Genomic DNA, 16,054 nt, shown 5'->3' with positions numbered 1-16,054 from the left:
CTGTTGTTTCATATTCATTCTGCTCCTGCTGCAAATCACATGTGCTCTTTGATTTATATACTAACGTACTTCACCAAACAAACATATTTGCCGGAAGACATTTTGAACAGCAAGCCTCTATTATGGTAGAACGGTATTTCTTGAGATGAATATGGTGCTTTGTAAGAAATGCTGTGGTCAGTACATTACCTAGTTTATTCTATCAAACCAAAATATATCTGCAGAATATCCTGGCAATTTTGGTCTCATTTATTAGTGTGTACTATAGTTTTTGCTATTGTATCCTGTTGACTATTTTGCAATAATGCAATTCTTCAGCCGATGTATTCTAGTGCCATTTTATATCTAAAAGTTCAGGGGGGTTTCTGGGTCTTAGAAATTCATATTTTCAGCAATTTTATCTCTGTGCAACATGGTATCAGCACATTCCACTTTGAAAGTTCAGAGAAATGGTGACTATGGTTGTTGGAGATGTAACTGGAAACCCATCTTTAAACGAATTTAAATAAATTCTTTAAATAAAAAAGAATTCAAACCAGCTCAAAGGCATGAAGAAGATAGTAAAATATTTTGTTTAAAAGTCAACTTTTGAAGTAAAGAAATCAAATATTTTATGTAAGACTAGAATATAGCTTTGCATAGCAGTTTATCCTTATTTTAAAAGGTTATAAGCACATTTTTCCCTTTCCAGTCATATAACTTGGTTTTTGCAAGGAACAATAAAACAATTTTCTCACTGTAATATTTCCAGGAAAATTAATCTGATGTTGAGAAGTCATTTCATTCCTTTGAAGCCATGCTGGGTTGTATCTCAGTTCCTGACCAAAATAATGATTGGATGAATTACTGCAGAAATGAAAGAGATTTTAGAAAGATAGATAAATTACTATCTAAAAATTGTACTCATGATACGTTTCACATGATGATGACATTGCTTTGCTAGATTAATTCATGCCTGCTCTCTAAATGTGCAAAATGATACAGAAATAAAAATTTTAAAAATCATGCCAAATTCTATAATGGAAAATAGCCATTATTAACAATCTGTGAATATTAATTCTGACATCTCTCTAGACATTACGATAGATTGAGATTAAAACTTATATCTGTTTACACCAATTCCCATTTTCCTTCTAATATACCATAATGCCTTAAAGCACAAGGTTGAAGAAGTATACAGACTATATACATAACAATGTTTGGGAGTGCAAAAATCATCATGACCAGGGAGATAGTGACTAAGTACCCAATAGTACTCTTTGTAACTGCTGAGAGGTCATTCTTATGTTTCTGCACAGATTGAGAGGAGAGAAACTGACAACCTTCCATTCTAGACTACCTGTTAAAGCATATTTGTATAGCAAACAGGCTGTGGCAAAGTTTGGGCAGGTTTATGGGGAGCAATTATAAAAAATGAGGCCTCCTAAGTTTGGGGTGCCCCCAATGTGACTCGGATCTGCTGCATGTGTGGTATCTAACTGGGCACTCTGCTCTGCCACAGAACAGAGACGGCAGAAGATATAGACAGCTGATCCAGAGACGATCACTCGTAAGTTCATTTTTTCTCCTTGGTGTGTGCACATCTTGATCATGATTCTTTCTCACTCAAAAGACAAACTTTCTCTGCCAGAATTTGCTGAAACCTTAGTGCTTCTATGTATTTGTGCGTGTGTGGGTGGGTATTTACAAGAGGTGCCCTTTCCTTAAAAAGTTGTTATGATATTGAAGTGAAAGCCATATGGCCTTCCAGTTTTTGGATGACATTGAGAAGTGCAATGCAATTTGCAAACAAAATGGCATACATCCTGGAGCAATTACTCTAATCCTTTTTTAATGACTAAGAATGCTATGTCCAAATTCTGAACCATTTCTTCAAAATTGATCATTAACAAGTACACACAGTTAAACAATGTGTAATAAAGGAAGAAATATGAAATGCACTTTTGTATTGTAGTCTAAGAACACAAAATTTAACCAGGCTCTCACTTAAAATAATAGAATGTTTTCTCCCCTGGCAAAGGCAATGAAGGAATATTAAAAAATATATTCAAACTATATTATGTATGCCTTTAAAAATGAGATAGCTAAGCATTAAATGACATGAAAAACTTACAGGCGATAGCAGGTTAAAAAAGCAGATTAGAGAATAAGGATATAAATTGTCTAATGTGAAAAAAAGAGCCAAATGTATGTATTTTAAATATTCTGCCTTTTATGCTTTTTTAATTTTAGAGATTTTTCTTTACATGTGCAGTTCCAAAATCTAGCCAGAATATGTCTCATATGTCTCTTTTCTTGATTTTTGCCTAGAAAATGACATGCTCCCTCATTCTGCATATGCATGTCTTTTTTTCAGGTTAGGAATGTTTTCTTCTGTCTTTAATTTTTCACTCAATCAACACAGCATGGTAGGCAATGAGAAAGCAGGAAATGAATAACATAAATTTGTTTTAGAGTTTGACTGTAATCATTTCTAACATTTATTGAGAGTTGCCTATATGCCAGGTTGTTGGAGTTAAACCTTGTTATATCCTGACATCAGATTTTTGAAGTGAGTATTATAAGTATCCATATTTTACAGATCCGTATGTTAAGGCACAGAGAGGCCCAGTAACTTGCTCCAAGTGCCTCAGCTTGGAAGACACAGAGCCATGCTTTGAACTGAGGTGCTTTGACTTGAGTGCACATTACAAATAAGCATTTACCCGAGAAAGAACTTTCTTGTAGTTGCCACATGTAATCTTGTACCTTTCTCAGGAACGCTGCATGATGTGGGGCCTCTGTTTTCTATCTTCCAAATTTGTCATCCCTTCTCTCAGTTGCTGTTTTAGGGGAAGATGGACAGTATCTTTTTCTTGTCAAGTGCAAAGGGTAGAAATTAATTTATCATTCATATTTTTGATTCACCCATTTCTTAGGGGAAAAAAAAGAAATTGCTGAAAAAGTGTCAATTCTGTTTTTATTGCATCTGGACTAGATTTACAATCTACTGTTACTCTCGCTCTTACTGAAGACTTTGTGTTATCTTAACCCTCTCTCTTTCATTTTATTGCCTTCTCATCTCATAATTAGGCTCCATTATGATAGCAAGTTGTGCTTAGTTATACATTGTATATCTGAGGGTGAACTGATTATGCTTCTGCTAGAATAAGTAGGAATCTTTCTCTGAATGTCAGGAAGCAACATGGCCTAAAAAAAATGTCTATGTGTTGGGTGGGAGAGGGCATAAATATAAGATCAACATACCACACACATACTTATTTAAGACCTCTACCACTTGTAACCATGTGTGAATACCATGACCTCTCTTTATATTAGGTATTTCCTTGTGTTTCCATTTTCCAGAAGCAGATACATGAGATCAATATAACTTAAGATATACTTCAAGTTATTCCTTAAATTTCAGTCAGCATTTTTGAATGTAGTCAAACTAATGTATGATGGGCAAACTGGCTCTCTTACATTCTGTAATTATTGCTGTCAGGATACTTCCAGCTAGAGATGGAATTGTTTTTGCATTTATCATTCTCTGTTCCTGCTTATGTATTTGTCAGTGCAGCTGTGGTTCATTTATTTTATAATACTGCAGCTAATCGTGTATGGGCTATTTGATCAAAAACAACATTTTAACGAGACCAAAATAGCCAAGGCAAGGGAAAAATGTAGTTATATAACAATGTTAGAACTTTTTTTGGAAGCAGCATTGAGAAAGATTATTCATTTGTATAGCTCTGAAAGCCAAATAATAATTATGGTGGCATTGTTCTGTTGTCCATATTGTCCAAATCTGGGTTGGTAAGCCAGAAAGAGAAAAGTGAATTATCCCTCATTATCTTGTTTGATTTGGCCCTTTAAATGGTCAATATTGCTAAATTGCCCTTTGGGTGGAAGGAAATTAGATTGTATCATATGCCACTAAAGGTCTATTTTCATGGTTGGATGTTTTTGAATTCACGAGGCTCAGAATGCCATGCTAAAGTAAAGATAATTATGAATGCAATTATTAGTCATTTATGCCATTAACATAACATACAAATGGATCATTTGCTCAGAAATTTGCAAGGCACTTATAAACACTGAAAAAAAAAAAGAAAAAAAAAAAACTCCAGGAGCTAAAGTAAACTTGATTTGAGACTGGGAATTAAGGTATATACTCCTGATAATTTTGTGCCAAATATATTTTAATTAAGATAATTGTCCTTTCTTGGGCCTTTGTGAAGGACCATCAAATCTGAGTATAAGAACACTTTGAATAATAATCCTATAGATTAAGTCCAGTGCTGTATGAGTGAAAAATACTATGAAGTCAGCATTGCTGGGCACTTGAATAAATTTGGGGGGGATGGAAGAACTCTTCCTTAAGGACACCTGGTGGCTCCGTCGGGTAAGCATCTACCTTTGGCTCAGGTCATTATCACGGTTGATCAGGGATCCTGGGATCCTGGGATCCATTCTTGCATGGGGCTCCTTGCTCAGCAGGGAGTTTATTCTCCCTATGCCTCTTCACTTCCCCCTCCTTGTGCTCCCTCTCTCTCTGACAAATAAATAAATAGAATCTGTTGTGTTCTAGCAAAAGTGATTTGATTTGGTAAAATGAACACTCTGTTAAGACAGTAGTTATTTAGATCCTACCAAGCAGGTTCGCATTCACATCCTTTGTAGTAGCATGCTCCAATGCTTACCTAGAGATGTGTTCCTCCCTTGTTCTTATGGTCACCATAGGGCTCCCAATTACAGTGCCCTTCCTGCTGGTCCTGAGATTGAATTTCAGTTCTGCCAAAAGGCAGAGATGCGATTGGTCATGAAATTGACCATGTGTCCCCAGCTGGGTCAGTCATGTTGTTGAATTGCTGTCACAGTGATTGAAGCCAGAACCATGTGGCCCACACTGAGATGAACAGTTGACATTCTCCCCGATACATCCTGACTCAGAGATGGTAAAATAGTGTTATCATTGGTAGCTGAATCAGTAAGAAGCAAAAGTGGCTTTAAGTGGGGGGAGTCATACGTCTTGTAACATAGAGAAACAAGCAATGGTAGTGGTGGAGGGGGAGGGGGAGAGTGCAGTAAACAGCGAGAAGAGAGCAAGACAGTTCTGACTAAACCGCTGATTCCTTGGATCCCTGAAGCCAACTGCATCCTTAGACATCTTAACTTTAGAAACTGATCAATTCCTTTTATTTGAGTTCTTTTGAATTGTATTAATCTTACAATTAATTGAAAAATGTCACCATTTGCTGAAAGCAGCCTAATCAAAAAAATTGATTTGCTACAGAACTGGAAATAGAATATTTATCTTGGCATCTGATATTTCTTATGTTGTTGAAGTAATTTGTAGGATTTAGTGTTCAACTTCCTTGGCAATATGGAGATATCCAATAGAGTACATAGCTAGCAGGAAAAAAAAAAGTAATGGTAACAAGGCATTCTAAGTATTAAAGTTATAGATAAGTATATGAACAATTGTATTACTATGGTAGTATTTTAGTACATAAAAAATTTCAAAATGCTTCAGAGAGTGGGCTGCATTATGTTGAAGATAAAGATAAACCAAGTGATAAATTCACCAGTGAAAAGTAAATAGTATTGATGTTCAACGATAACAGATTTGTGAAAATGAAAGTCACTAATATTTATTACATGTTTCTCACATGTTTTCTCATCTGTAATACTCTTTTAGCCTCATGTCAACCTTGTGAGGTAATTAGTATCCTCACTTTGTAGGAAGTAGGTTTTGGTGAGGACAAGTAATTTTACCTAAGGTCATATAGTTGATAGTTTTATACCATACCACACAGCCTCTGGTAAGAAATAATCATCCATTTGCGGCATTTGTGTTAAATTTGGAGAAATTTTGGACATTGTGAAGCATATATAATTTATTGAAAAAATAAAATGAACTTTATTTAAAAACATAGTGCACGATGTATATAAATATTGATTTGACTTTTGGGTGAGAAAAGAAGAATCTGAATATTTTTTTAAAGAAAAATACTGATTTTTGAGTACACAAACATATCAGGTGATCAAAAACATCAAGAACAAAAGATCAACACTTTCAAAAACTAGTACAGATGGTTGATATAACTAACATACAAAGAGCTCATACAAATCAGAAAAAGTTAGCAAAAGGAACAGAAGACATAAATAGGTAATTCAAAACTACATTAAGCATATGTAAAGCCAAGTGCAATTAGTTACTTAAGTGCATACGAAAATAATGAGATGACAGTTTTTAATATACCAAAAGGAAAAATATTTTTAAAATAGCATTTCCACCTAATTACTCATATATGGGGAAACAACTTTCCAACACTGTTAAATTAAGTATAAATTAAGTATAGATTAATTAAGTATAAATTAGTATAAATTAGTACCACCCTTGTATAGGATAGTTTGTAGAGTGTATATCAACAGCCTTAAAAATATGCCACATCCTTGGACATAGTGTATTTGGAGAGACAATTTTACTAATAAATCAATAATTAATAGTATCCTAATACATGTTAAATGTATGCTCTTCACACTAGTATTTACCATGAAAAAATTGACATAAATCTAACATCTAACTATAAGTGAATAATGGAATGTTATTCAACCATTAGCTCTTCATTATGATTAAGTGGCACAGTCACTAATAAAATGCAAACAATATCAATGTTCAACAAACAGACAACTGGGAAAGTGAAAATTACTCTTCTGTGGTATAGAATAGTTAATGTCATGGGAAACATTAATCATTTATTTGCATGTATAATAAAGAAAGATAACAAACTTGAACTTGTGGTCTTTATTAATCTTGTTCTTTGGGACCACACTGTGATAGCCCGTATTAACCCACAAAACAAAATCAATTATTGGCAAAGTCAGTTTGTAAAATCAGCCTAGGAGATAAGGTGATTCATACGCCAATAAGACTTCACAATATTTGTAAATTTCTATATATATTATCAAATGTAAAGAAAAAGGTATTAATCAAAAGGTGGAATTGATCAGTATTAGTTAAGCATATTTCTGAGTTGAAGGTAACCAGATGTTTTATTGTGCTTTTTAACAAGAAATACGTTATTTAGTCTTCATTCCACTACTGACACCAGAGCTTCTAAAACCTTTGGAATTTCCTACATAATAACAGTGATAAGAGTGTCTTTTGTTATTCATAACAAGTCCCTTTTCATAACAAGCCCTTCTATTAGTCCATACCTGAGTTTATGCTAGTGAGACCTTCAGAAACTCCTTAAAGATGGGGGCTGGTTGCCAAGGGAACTAACCAGGGATTAGAGAGTTAGAACTTTCAGATCCAACCCACTCCCCCACCCCCCCGCCCCAATCTGGGGAGAAAAGTGGGGACTGGAGATTTTTAGTTCAATCACCAATGGCGCATCGTGCCTAGGTAATGAAGCCTTCATAAAAATCCAAATAACAGGCTTGGAGAGGTTCTAGGTTGGTGAACAAATCCAATTGCTGCGAGGGTGGTGCACCACAGGTCCATGAGGGCAAAAGCTCCTACATTCAGGAGCCTTCTTAACCTCACCCAATACACCTCTTTGCCTGGCTGTTCATCTATAATATCTTGTATAATAAATTGGTAAACATAAGTAAATGTTTCTCTGAGTTGTGTGAGCCATTCTAGTAAATTAATCAAACCAGAGGAGAAGGTTGTGGGAACCTCCAATCTCTAGCTGGTTGGCCAGAAGCACAGGTAACAAAATAGATATGCAATTGACATCTGAAGGGGTTGTAGTCTTGTGGGACTGAACCCTTACCTTTGGGATCTGATGCTGTCTCTACATAGAGAATATTAGAATTGAGTTAATTGCACAGTGATTTTGGAAAACACACAACAGATCAGGCAATGTTCTAAAGTCCTATGTAGCTTGAGCACATAGACCATTTTCTGTGATGCCAATAATAGAATTTTTAGTCTGAGTGACATTCTTAGGTTACATCATAAAAAAACAGTGAACATTCTGGTATCTTCCTCAGATTTAGTTTTTGTTTGTTTTTCTAGTAGCCAGTCTCTAAGACCTTAGTTGCTCCAGGCACAAAAGAAAAAAAATCTCTGGGGTTTAAAAATAGGCAGTGTTATGGGCAGAATTATGTCCCCCCAAATTCATACACTGAGCCCCTAAACTCCAGTACCTCAGAATGTGACTGTTTTTAGAGATGGAGCTTTTAAAGAGGTGATTAAATTAACAGGAGGCCATTAGAGTGGGTCCTGGATTTAATCTGACTGGTGTCCCTGTAAGAAGAGGACATTTGAATACACAGAGACACTAGGGATGTGCACACACAGAGAAAAGAGTTTGTGAGGGCCCAGGAAAAAAGGTGGCCATTTGCAGGTCAAGGGGAAAAGCCTCAGGAAGAACGAAATCAGCTGTCATTTTGACCTTGGACTTCTAGTGCTCGCTTCGGCAGCACATATACTAAAATTGGGACCTTGGACTTCTAGCGTCTAGAACTGAGAAAATAAATTTCTGCTAAGTCACCCTGTCTGGTGGTAGTTTGTTATGGCAGCAGCCAGAGCTGACTAATACTGTGAGAAAGGCCAGCCACTCCCTTAATTAGCCCCTCACACACTTTTATCCACCCTCAGGTGTTTGACCAGCTCTTAAGAATATATGCCTGGACATGTAGCCAAGTTCAGGAATGGTCTGCATTTTCTTCTTTCGACTTTTCTTCATTATTGACAAATCTTTCTGTAATTCAAATATATTTTTGTTTTATGGTCTAAGGAAAGTTATTTTTAAAACAAACAAAAAATAACCCTTACATTTAAAAAGTTGAAGTTCAGCTGATGTTTCCTGATGTCACACAAAAGAGTTTTCGTTGAACCAATCATAAAGTGTAATTCAACAATATATATAATAAAATGTCAGAACAGAAAATGGGAAATTAAGTGAAGCACTGAATATGCTTTATCTGATTGGCGGTATTCCGTATTTTTGAAATATCCATATATTTGACTATTTCAAACATAATTAGAATAGTTGTGATTTGGATATAAACTCTGGTATTGCATCTCTTATGTTTTTGATGGTTCTTTCTCATATCCCAAACCTGGAAAAAATGATGACTTATACCCTTTCAAAAACATGGCCACTGGGATACAACTTGACCCCATGTTTGGTGGCTAAGTTGGTTAAGTGTCTGCCTTCAGCTCAGGTCATGATCCCAGGGTTCTGGGATGTAGCCCCTCACTGGGCTCCCTACTCAGGTGGGAGTCTGTTTCTTCCTTTCCCTCTGCCCTTCCCCCTGGCTTGTTCTCACTCTCTCACTCACCCTCTTTCTCAAATAAATAAATAAAATCTTTTTTTAAAAAAACATGGCCACTATTAGTTATTAATAAAATTTCTTCCCCTATATAAATATTGGGGGGCCAGATGCTGAGGAACCAATAAGAAGGCTCAAAACAGGTTTAAAGTGAGAACGATTCCAGTAGAAATACAGCTGCAGAGGAACACGGATCATTAGAAGAACCAACAATGACAGGGGTGATAAAGAAATACAATATGAGAAAGAAGGATCAAATTCAGGATACAGAAGAAATAAACTTGGTTTGGAGGAAACAAACCAAGATTTATGTGGCTTTTGATCAAATGTCAAAGTACAGGATACAGACAATAAGTAAGTGAACCCACAGCAACCGAAATATTTTAGTTTATTCCCAGCTGACGTTCCCAATGACATTTCCTCACTTATCATTGGGAAAAAAAACCATTGAAAAATGAAAGTGACTTTATAAATCACTTTGCCCTTCTCCAGCCAGCATCTAACCTTGCTATGCTTGTGTGGTAAAAAATAATGCTTTAAGGCACAAAACTCTTGGAATTGTGGAAAGACTGGGAAAAGGATTTTTTGGAACATCTTTCATCCTAACTGGATTTGAAATATTGTACTAGCCGGCTACATGCTGAAATAGTTATTTCACAGGGATGTGTACGTGGATTATACATCTATGCCTTTAGGTATAAATGTACTGCATTACATTAGGAAGGTAGTAAAATAATAATAATGATAATAGTGGCACCTGTCATTTGGGAGGAATTTTTATGTATTCTGTACCTTAAAGAAAATTATAATAATAGGTCAATAGTATATAAGTTTACAGATAAGGAAATCGGTGGTCAAAGACTTTAAATACTTCGCTCCTTGTCTCAGAGCTGGCAAGTGGTAAAGACAGAATTTAACCCCAAGTTTGTTTGACTCCGAGCGCTGGTGCTTAGCTTCTACCTCTAGTCTCTCTGATCTCAGTGTTGCACTACTACTCTCTCTTAATCATTAAATGCCTGCTATCCTGGCCTCTTTTTTGTCCCTTGAATATACTGATTTTGTTTCCATCTTGAGATTTTTGCACTTACGGTTCCTTTTGCCCAGAAAGTTCCTACCCAGAAAATTCTTCTTGCAACTTACTCCTTTTGCTTGTTGATCTCAATTCAGACAGCACCTTCTCAGAGGCCTCCCCAACCACCCCTTTCAAGTAGTCCAATTACTTTCACATTTAACAGCTTTTTTTTCCCTTTCCTTTCCTTTTCTTTTTTCTTTTCTTTTTTTTAACATTTTATTTATTTATTTGACACACACACACAGAGATCAAGCATAAGCAAGAGGAGCCTCAGAGGAAGAGGGAGAAGCAGTTTCTCTGGTGAGCAAGGAGCCTGAAGTGGGACTTGATCCCAGGACCGTGGGATCATGACCTGAGCAGAAGGCAGACACTTAACTGACTGAGCCACCCAGGTGCCCAATAGTTTTATTTTCTTTATTATACGTATCATCACTAACTGATATTTTCTTCTTTTATTTGTGAATATGGTTATCTGTCCCCACTCACCTCATTGTATCCTTCAGCTTTAGAATAGAGCTTAATACATAATTAGGTACTCAATAGATCTTTGAATAATGAAGGAATGAATCTCATTTAATTTGTATGAGAGATATTTAAAGAAGGCATGATTATCCTAAATTTTTTTAATATTTTGCATCTTCCTGAAATTCATAAAAGTAAAATATCTTTCCACTAACCACTGAGTTAATATGTGACAGAAATTCAAAACCAGATTAGTCCTATTCCAAAATCCATGCACTTAACCAGTAAGCTACTCTGCTTCAAGAGAAGTGACAGTTGCCGGAGTCATTAGTTGATTTGGCTAAGGTGTTTTCTTCCAGAATGTCCTTAGTAGAGAAGAAATACCTTGAAAAATAGTGGATCTTGGATTACTTGGAAGTTACATAGGCTCAGAGACGGAAGAAAAGGAAGGGATAGGCAATCATTTGTTATCTTTTAGAATGAAAGTTTTCACATCATAAAGATAAATGTAAAGGGGCACCTGGGTGACTCAGTGGGTTAAAGCCTCTGCCTTTGGCTCAGGTCGTGATCCTTGGATCGAGACTCGCATCGGACTCTCTGCTTAGCAGGGAGCCTGCTTTCTCCTCTCTCTCTGCCTGCCTCTCTGCCTACCTGTGATCTCTGTCTGTCAAATAAATAAATAAAGTCTTAAAAAAAAAAGATAAACGTAAATTCAAGTCACTAATGCTTAATTTTAGAAAAGTTACAAGAAGAACTGTACATAAAATTTCAGAAGTTATCTTCTAGGACTGAAATATTAATTGGTACTTTTTCACCTGGTTATTTATAGGCCCTTTTTCATTTTGAAACTATGAAGGGAGTATTTTCAAGAATTTTATTTAAGCTAGAGTCGCCCGTGTGACTCAGTCATTAAGCATCTGCCTTTGGCTCAGGTCATGATCCCAGGGACTTGGAATGAAGCCCCATATCAGGCTCCCTGCTCCGTGGGAAGCCTGTTCTTCCTCTCCCACCCCCCATTTGTGTTCCCTCTCTTGCTGTGGCTCTCTCTGTCAAAAAAATAAATTAAATTTTTAAAAAATGTATTTAAGCTAAAATAAAGTTAAAAGATAATATTAGCAAAAATCAGAAAGAACAGATCTGTTAATCTATACCTATATTTATGTCCATAACTTATCTGTCTATAAGTAAAACAGGTGTGAATTTTCACGAAGGAAAGCCATCAGGGAAGAAAGTAAAAAACTAATAACCACTGCCGTTGGTTGATATCCTTGTCAAAGTCAAAAACCTAAAGTAGTTTAAATTCCAAGAACTGAAAAAGAAACAAGATTATTTGCAGATTGGTGTATTGCTTCCATAAGGAAATATGTACGTTGTTAAAATTACTGTTGGGTTCATTTTCTGAAAGCCTGGCAGTCCCTCCAATATGAGAACGTAGTCATTCATACCTACCTTCAGTAGCTGTCCATTCCATCTGTCTCCACCTCCGCCCACAATTGGATTAGTGTTGTACCTATAGGATTTATGTTGTACCTGTGCTTTTGTACCTATGTCCAGAAGTTCACACAGGAACATGGTAAACCTACAAAACATGGAAAGATCTATCTTTATTTGGTTTCCCTAGGGCAGACATTCAGATTCGAAAGGGGAGCTTAAGAGATATTTATCTAACACGATCATATTAATTGTTAGAATATCCTTTCCTTTTTCTAAAATCATGATGATGTTCTGGATTCTTTTTCTCTTTTTTATTTTTTAAGATTTTATTTATTTATTTGACAGAGAGAGAGAGAGATCACAAGTAGGCAGAGAGGCAGGCAGAGAGAGGGGGAAGCAGGATGCCTCCTGAGCAGAGAGCCCGACGCGGGGCTTGATCCCAGGACCCTGAGACCACGACCTGAGCCAAAGGCAGAGGCTTAACCCACTGAAACACCCAGGCGCCCCTGGATTATTTTTCTTAAGGTTAAATAAAAGTAGTTATGCTAAAGCATATGAGAAGATAATCTACAAAATTAAGCACAGTAAAGGGAAACTATTTCTGGATATTTTAATTAAATTTATTTAAGGTTATTCTACTCTCTGCATTTTCTAATAACCTCACAAAAGCTATAATTAATAAAATCATATGGTATGTAATAACAGTAGCAAAGTTATATTGTATGTTCACTTGCTATGTCCCAGGCACTATTTTAAGGGCTATTTTGCACGAATTCCCACAAAATAATATATTTATTATTCCCATTTTGTGATGAAAAAACTGAGGCAAAGAGATGCAGAAAACTTGCACAGAGTCCTACAGTCTATGAGTCTCAGATCCAGGATTCTAACTCCAACAGCCTGGCTCCAGAGGTCAAGCTCTGGAGACACTAAATTGCACTGATACTTTGTCAAATACATTTAAATCACCTTATTATCACCTAAAGAAGAATCCTGACTGACTGAAGTACTGGGAAATGAAGAATTACTTTAAGATCAAACTGTTCCATGAAAATAGATTTTCCTGTTACTTTACCATGTTCCTTTAGCCAATACTTCTGATGAGGATTTATTCTAAAAGAAACGGCATACTTTCCTGATTTCTTTGCTAGAGTTCATTAATTAGAATTTTTTATGCAGATTCTGAAACATCACTGGAAGTACCTTTGATTTTTTTTTTTAACTTTGTGTTCTAGGGAATGGATTCAGAAGTATGAGAGTCTATAGATCTGTTTATGTACCTTATTGCCATTGCTACATTTTGGGGGTGTTATTTCTTTGAATAATTTTCTGCATCCTTTACTATAGATGTGATTTTACATGTTACTTATTATATGGTTTTGTTTTAATTCTAGAACATATCCTACTCCTCCTGATTTACTACTCCAAATCATCTATGTATTACTAGGAAATTCTATAGCTACATTTATAGGAATCGGATATGTAGCAAATGAGTGAGAAAATGACTTGTTTTCCTACAGGTTAATTGCTCAAAGTTTAATGCCTGTCCTTCTGACATGAAGCCTCGAGATCAGTTGTGATTGGCTCTCCATTAACTTTTTAACTGAAAGCAGGAGATACATTCTTCTTGAAACTTTCTTTGACTGTTGTTATCATCTTCACATTCTTTCCCTCTTTTTCTAGCAGAGCTCTCTCCCCCCTTGCCTACCGACCTGCAGGCTTTCCCTTGAGTCCTGTCCTCCCTCTCTCCTCCACCACCAACATTCCCCTTCACCATGTTCCCCTACACTATGACCAAGACTATGGCTTCTTTCTCTAAACTTTCGTCTCTGAGATCGTCTTTAATTTCCAACTGCTAAATTTTTAAATGAGATTCCAAACGAACAAACAAAAGATCTTTTTTAATTCAGTGCACCATTTTCTCCTGAAGCCAGGTGTTTTCCTATTTGCCATGATGTAGTTTAAGGAGCACCAAATCTGGATTCATAGAGCTCTGGTTGAGCTGTTTACTAGCTATGCGAACCTTCATGGGACACATCATCTCTGTATTCCTGGTTCTCTCTTCTGCAAATAGTCAAGATAATACTGAATGACAAGGGTGAGGAAAGGGAAAGGACATCCCCTCTTGGACTCAGTGTGATCATCCAGCCCCATACCACAACGGAGATTTCAACCCCCTATTCTCAGCTTTGATGCGAGCAGGTACTTCCTCAGAGTTTCTCTGACCCAGCTATCTTCAGCCCCTTGCCTGTAGGCTCAGGAAACTCAGCAAGACCACATGAAGGTCTCCATCCTACACACACCTGCAGCCCCTTCACACAACTGTCTCATATCCTTCCATACTGGAAAGACTGGGAATTTTTCCAAAGTCCTCTCCAGGAGAGGGAAGCCACCCAGAGCCTTCCCACTTTGGTATGCCCAACCTATAAGATGTTTTTGCGAACTTGGAAGCTATAGGGGAGTGGAAGATCAGAGCTTTTTGAAGGACTCTCCAGCATTTAAACCTCTTATGTCCTCTCTAATTCACTGCTCCTTCTCCAACCTCCCTCTCCAACCAGTGTTCCTGAGAAAGGGATACTGTCTTACTGGTTAGAATTTTTTTTGAAACTGGAATTTTTTTTTTTTAAACTGGAAAATCAAGTCTTTGAATACCCCCTGCCCCTTCCACATCTGGTATAACAACCATCAGCTGAGATGGTGGGGATTCTTTATGTGGGTTTGTATAGGGAAGGCCCACAAAGAACAAAAAAGACATGACAGGCAAGAAAGTGTGATCAGTTAGTGTATCAAAATATCATACTGCTACCAATTGTAGCAGGATGAGTCTAGCCAATAGTAGCATGACTGTTCTCAGCTCAGAAAATGGTTATCTCCTACTCTAAGTTTAACAATTCCGATAAAGAAATGGCCCTGAATTCCTGGGGCTCTAATTTCAATCCTGTGGAAATTTTCTTTTTTCTCTTCCAGCCTTTGCTATATCTCATCTTCTTTTTTAACCCTGCCTTTGCTTCACACATATTGTCCCTTCCTATGCTCTAAGTGAGGTCAATGTTCTAAGGGACAATGAGCTTAGGAAAAAGAATAGTATCTTCTATGGGAAAATAAGCCTAGAGAGCTGACATAGTACATATTATATATCTTTCTGTTCCTCCCTATGCACATCAGTTTAGCAAATGTTCTGACAACGTTTGTAGTAAAGAAGCCTATTTAAATTAACCAGTTGTTTTACAAACATCCAGTCACCATAGGCATTTTAAGTAATGTATGTTGGAAAATATTGCTTTGGATATGTTGTCAAAGTGGTGAGAGAGAGGTTAGAGATCCTTCTAATTTCTTATAATCATGCTCTTTATATTTCAAAGTAGTTTTAGGTATCTCTGGCCATGGGTAGTCAAGCTCTGAATGCTTCCATCCTAACCACGTGGCCAGTATAAGATCTTATAGAGGTACTTTATCTGTATCAGTGTGAAACTTAGAAACCCATGTGTTCAAAAATCTTATGTGCATTTTTTTCTTATCTCTATGGGAAAATATATGGATATTTGGATAGCATATAAAAGGAGACAAGTTCATGAAAAAAAATCGCCTTAAATAATGAATAAACTTCAAAGTCTACTTGGGTTTTATTAAATATTTTTGTCTCAAGAGGGTTACAGTTTAGCTAATGTTTCTCTCTCTTTCAGTTCATATCATACTAATTTGCCCTTTGACAAGACACTCAACTTTCTGTCTTTCCACTGTTAATGCATAATATTTTTCTTGAAGAACTGGGGAGACTTACATTTTGGAAAAAAACACAGTGAGGCTGTTCTT

Source organism: Enhydra lutris, unplaced genomic scaffold, assembly GCF_002288905.1.
Source record: "Enhydra lutris kenyoni isolate GAN:26980312 unplaced genomic scaffold, ASM228890v2 scaffoldscaffold3, whole genome shotgun sequence".
Lineage (NCBI taxonomy): Eukaryota > Metazoa > Chordata > Mammalia > Carnivora > Mustelidae > Enhydra > Enhydra lutris.
The sequence above is the reverse complement of the archived record's forward strand: the minus strand, read 5'-3'. Positions refer to the sequence as shown.